Source organism: Castor canadensis, chromosome X, assembly GCF_047511655.1.
Source record: "Castor canadensis chromosome X, mCasCan1.hap1v2, whole genome shotgun sequence".
Lineage (NCBI taxonomy): Eukaryota > Metazoa > Chordata > Mammalia > Rodentia > Castoridae > Castor > Castor canadensis.
Window position 1 is genome coordinate 5,288,072 of NC_133405.1, and position 6,000 is coordinate 5,294,071.

At 48.3% G+C, this 6,000-nt stretch overlaps 1 long non-coding RNA gene across 2 annotated transcripts in view; it reads right to left on the reverse strand.

Moving 5' to 3' along the window:
• LOC141419632 (uncharacterized) overlaps positions 1-5,730 on the reverse strand; it is a 57,421-nt gene extending 51,691 nt beyond the window's left edge. For both annotated transcript variants that reach the window (XR_012444257.1, XR_012444256.1), the window contains exon 1: positions 5,237-5,730. This is a non-coding gene — a long non-coding RNA (uncharacterized lncRNA). The remainder of the gene's footprint in view (positions 1-5,236) is intronic.
• Between the last annotated feature and the right edge of the window lie 270 nt (positions 5,731-6,000).

The following is a 6,000-nucleotide window of genomic DNA, read 5'->3' on the forward strand; positions in this document are numbered from 1 at the left end:
CAACAAGAATTCTGAAAAATGCCTTTTTAAACAACCTCCAGTTAAATGTTAAAATGAATGCATGGTGTATTTCTAGTTGCATATACTGCATGCTAGGTATATTCCTGACAGGAAACAACTTTTGTTTAGCAATCAGATCTCAATTCTCTACAATCCCCTTCAAAACCTTCTCCATTCTCAAGTGCACTGCTGAGTGCCAGCTTCCCTTTGAAGTTCTCCTGATCTCCATGTGAGATGCATCCTGGCCTCTCCTGACGCCTCATAGCACGTCACACATAATTATATCTGAGGATGGTGTCTGGTCATGGCTCAAATAGGAGTTACGACATATTACCTTTCCTACCTAAAGCAGCACACAAATTATTCCAGGCACAGCCTGTCTCACTCATCTACCAAGTCCCTCGTGGTATAGTACCTTGTCATGGCAGAGACTCAAGGAATGTTGGATGACTGAAATGGAACAGCTTATTGTCATCATCAGTCAACATGTCCTCTGAAGAGGCAGACTCTAGGGGCAGTACAAAGGTAAACTGGACAAGGTCCTTGTCATAGAGATTCCAGTCCAGTTGAGGTAACATGGCACACACACACACACACACACAATGGAAACTGCCCAAGGTAACTTGCATAGAAGGAGTACTACATACAGGTGCTAGAAGGCTGTCAGGAAAAGGGAGCATTTCCTGAAGCCAGGACAACAGAGTTATGGGTTGCCTCATGAGGACTCAGGAACTGAGGAGGGAGTGAACCTACCATGAGAGAGCAGTGTGGAAGGCAGAGGTACCAAGTGTTGGGAACCCAGAAAGAGTAGAGGCTGTTAGAGTGGAGGAGTTGGCCATGACCAAGGAGGTAGGGAAGACCTGCCCTGAGCAAGGCCAAGTGGTGACTGAGTATAGCTTTACGAAGCTTACCATGTGCTGGCTGAACTCAAGCCCATTCAGTGCTCACAGTAACTTCATGAATTGAGGACCATTTTTATTTTCCTATCTGACACATGGACAAACTGAGGCCAGAAATTTCAGACATTTGAATGCCAAGCACTGGGAGGTGAGGAAACACTTGGATAAAGCTGGGTTTTTAGAAGCATGGTTATAGTCCAGGGGAGGCCAGGGTTACAGATAGGCTTTCATTGTGTGACCAAAGGCATCAGCTTCAAGAAGGCTCAGAAAACAGCAAACAAGATATTCTTCCAGAGACTTCCTTTCCTTGAGAATTCTATCTACTGTCCCTCTATTTCTCACCACTGGTTTTGTACTAGGGATTAGGAAACGGAGATGGTAGGTGAGAAAAGGAGATTCTTGTGCTTTGTGAAAGGTGTCCAGGAAAGGCTCACTTTCAGATACAAGCCCTCCAGACACAACTATAGAAAAGTCAATAATCTGGGGAAGTGACAGGAATATATACTCTGGACTGGGCCTCTAACATGCTGGGATCCATGACCATTCCCAGCTAGCAATTGTGTCTCCCAACACGGAGATTCCAGAACCCTTGAGCTATGCCTTTTTAGGCTCATCATTCTTGCTACCTATTTGTAGCCTGCAAGAAGGTTCTTTGTCCTCTCTATCCTTATAAGTTGTTATGATTTGAATATGACATGTCCCCAGCAAGCTCTTATGCTGTCCCTAGCTAGTGACATTATTTTAGGAGGTGGTAGAATCTTTAGGAAGTAGGGCCTAGATGAAGGAAGTAGGTCACTGAGGGCACGTTGTAAAGGTTATACCTGGGTACCAGCCCCTTCCAATCTCTCTGCTTCCTGTCCATTGTGAAATGAAGAGCTATACTCAGACACATGTTCCTAGTACCATGATATTGTGACCAAGAGCGTGGGGTTAAACAACTATGGACTGAAACCATGAGCTAAAATAAATCTTTTCTCCTTTAAGTTGTTAAATTGGGATAATTTGGGCACAATCACACTTTCTGTGTTCCCACACATGGTACACATGCCAACACTACTCCTGTGGAAAAGGACTTGCCCTTCTGAACAAAGAAAGGGTCAAGGCAAAGCCACAAGCACTCTGCTTTTCTGTCATATTCTACACAGGGCAAGTGACAACTTAAACCTATTGGCCATGCCAGCAGTTGGGTTCGCTGTCCCTTTGCTAAAATGGGCCCCCAATTGAGCCATGACATTACTGACTGAAAGAAAAATGGTCTAGCAAAGACCCGTGCTCTCCCAAAGTTAACAGTGGGGCTTCTGGACATTTACAGTAAAAGTTCCAGCAAAGAGAATACAGAAGACAAAAACATTTTACGAACATGAACTTCAGCACTCAAGTCAGAAACAGAAAGGACAAAGGCCTCTACATGAGGCTTTGTTCTAGCTCCAATATCATACAGCAATCAAGAAAGTACACTGACAGCTACCCACAATTCTAGACATTTACTAAGATGTAGTATATAGAGACAGATGTTATCCAGTGTCAGAAAGCAGTAAAGAACTTACTTCTCCCAGAAACTCCCTTCGTAAAAAGATCATTAACTCTCATAATTAGACCTCCTCATGATTCAGGTTTTCCTACAACCAAAGTGAAACTCTTTTCAAATAGTGAGCTTTGTAACCCAAATTTAGCAGCTTTGAAAGCTAAATTTTATTTTTTTGGAGGGGATTTGTGCTATGCTGGGACTTCACCCTGGTCAGGGCCTGGCAGCAGTCTCAATAACTCTTCCTGAGGCCCTGAGTCCTCCCTTCCAAGAAGCAGGTATTTTCTTCCCTTCACCTCACCTCCAGGTTTCCTGTTTCCTTTCTTCTTCAGGGAGAGCATATGTGCATCTTATTAGAAAAGGAGAGCAGTCCTTTGCTCTTCCAAGGTTTACTCTGTAGCTACTTTATCCTGGGAACATAGTATCTAAAAATGAGTGAAAGAAGGACTTACCTTCAAGCAACTCAGAGACCTTATGGACACAAACTCCAAGAAAACTATTAAATAACTACAGAGAGAACTTACTTCTCCCAGAAACTCCCTTCGTAAAAAGATCATTAACTCTCATAATTAGACCTCCTCATGATTCAGGTTTTCCTACAACCAAAGTGAAACTCTTTTCAAATAGTGAGCTTTGTAACCCAAATTTAGCAGCTTTGAAAGCTAAATTTTATTTTATTTTTTTGGAGGGGATTTGTGCTATGCTGGGACTTCACCCTGGTCAGGGCCTGGCAGCAGTCTCAATAACTCTTCCTGAGGCCCTGAGTCCTCCCTTCCAAGAAGCAGGTATTTTCTTCCCTTCACCTCACCTCCAGGTTTCCTGTTTCCTTTCTTCTTCAGGGAGAGCATATGTGCATCTTATTAGAAAAGGAGAGCAGTCCTTTGCTCTTCCAAGGTTTACTCTGTAGCTACTTTATCCTGGGAACATAGTATCTAAAAATGAGTGAAAGAAGGACTTACCTTCAAGCAACTCAGAGACCTTATGGACACAAACTCCAAGAAAACTATTAAATAACTACAGCCCCAGGATACAAGAGCCTAATGCAGGGAACATGGGGGCAAGGTCCACTTTGCTACCAGAGCTCAGAGACAAAAGTACCTAACACTTGGGGACGAGACAGTGAAGGTGACTTCAATGTTGTGCCTTGAATGATAGGGATTTTCAGGACAAGATGGGGGTAGGCATTCCAGGCTGTGGGAACTGCAGTGTCAAAGGAATGAATCCAGATGGAGCCTGCTATGCCAGGATCCATGTTAGGCCACAAGGGTAGAAAGGACTGGGATAGACAACTGAGGTGTTGGGACCTACACATAGGCCTTTGTAGGGGGCTGGAGGAGTGGTTCAAGCTGTAAGAGCACCAGTATAGCAAGCATGAGGCCCTGAGTTCTAACCCCAGTGATGCCAAAAAAAATGTATATTTATAAGACTTTGCTGGTTTTCAGTAGGGGATTGATGGGGGCAAATTTATCATTTAGAAAGTGACCAATGTGTACAGGACCTGCTGGAGGGAGGAAAGTTAGGAGGCTCATGGAATATGCCAAGCACCAGAAGATGAGACCTGACCTAGGCAAGAAGGCAGGAGGAAGAGCATATTTTCTAGAGGTATTTCAGAGGCAGGGATCTAGATTTAGCCTCTGGGTTGTCCCATGAAGTACACCCTCCCAATGTTAGGTCGCTATGTACCTGGATTTACCATTTTGCCTCTTGCCTAAGGATGTGGTACACAGTCATAAGCACACTCCTCCAGTTCTGCCCTGCTCCTCCTGCACTTCCTCCTCACGGATTCCTAGAGGTCTACTCCCAGCCCTGCACCCCCACAACCACACCATAGCTCAGCATGAGCTCTTACCCAGATTCACAAACATCAGACCTGCTCTGTCCTTAACTCCACCCCAGCTCATCCTTCCAGAGCTCTGAGCTAGCTCCACCCCATGTCTTTCTCACAAGTCAAGTCTGCTCCTGCACAGATCCTAGTCCCTTAGCACTTACCCAAGGTAAGAGTGACAACTCACTCTTTCCTGTGACCCACCTCGCTCTCTCTAAGATCCACTGCTTCACTGTCAGCACATTTTCACCTTCCCTCCCACACACATACCTGAGCACCCATGGCCCCGCTGACCTCCCCCTATGGCTCAGAGCCCACAGCCCTCTCGACCTTGACATGTTCATTTCATCGTGTCCCTCACTGTACCTCAACACTTAGATAGCATCTCAGTCCCTTCCAAAGCCCCCTCCCTACCTCTACTACAGCAAGCAGTCCCAAAGCCCCGCCCCCAACTACCTCATCCTGCAAAGCCCCACCCAGCTCCACTCGTAACCACGCCCCTGCCTGACTCAAAACTCAGAGCCCGCCCTATGCTTACCAAAGCCCCGCCTCAAGTACCAAATCCTTGAAAGCCCCATGTGGTTCCTTAGGTCTCCACGCCCTCGGGTCCCCTCAGCATTCAGAGCCCTCCCTGTTCCTACTGAAGCCCCACCAGAAATTACCTCATTCTGTGAAATCCCACCCAGATCCACTAGCACGCTCACCCCCAGAAGCGTCGGCACTCAAGCAGCGCCCCATTCTTCTGGAAACCCGCCCTCAACCACCTTGTCCCTCAAAGCCACATCCTACTGCAATCACAGACACGCCCCCAGCCTGCCCCCTCACTCAGAGCCCCACCCCATATCCTACCTCTGTGCTCATAGCTCTTCCCGACTCCTGCAACAGCCCCTCCTCTACCTCCTACAACCTCTAAATACCAGCACTGCCCCTCGCAGCCCTCTCCCAACTCCGACCACCGCACTCACTGCCACCTGCTGATCCTCCTACCTTAGCCTCGCTCACATCTCCTGTTTCACCTCAATCCTGCTCTACTAACGCAGCCCCGCCTGCTGCCTCCCTCAACCCCTAAAACCCTGCCCAAGTTGCCTCCTCCCTCAAAACCCCACCCAACAACATCGCAGCCACGCCCCAGGTGTGCAGAACTCAAGAGCCCCGCCTTGCTCCTCCAGAAGTCACACCCACAACTCCTGGTCCCTCAAAACTCCTTCCTTCTCCACTCGAAGCCACGCCTTCCATCTGAGCACTTAAGGTCCCACCCCCAATTTGCACCTCTGTCCTCTTAGCTCAGCCCTAATCCAACAACCCTCTGCGACTAACAGACTTGTCCCTCACCCCCTCCCAACTCCTACCACGTCCTGCTCGTCCTACTTCAGCCCTGCCCATAACTCCTACCTCAGCCAATTCTGCCCTACTCCTTCTGCAGCCCTGCCTTCAACTTCCCGCACCTTTAAGGCCCCGCCCCTATCTCCTCGCATCCCTGAAGCCCCGCCCCTCAGTCGAGTCATTCTCAAAGCCCCGCCCAGCCACCCGTAGACACGCCCCAAGTTGCTGCATCCCTCAAAGCCCCGCCCCCGTCCCTACCGAGGACTCACAGCCCTACTTCCTCAGCACCCAAAGCCCCGCCCTGCCCCTCTAGCAGGTGTGTCCTCACCCTGTCCTCAGCAGTCACATCCTCGCGCTGCTGAGCCGCTGCCCCACCCTCCATCTGCCTCACGCCTCAAAGCCCCTTCCTGCTCCAACCGATGTCCCAC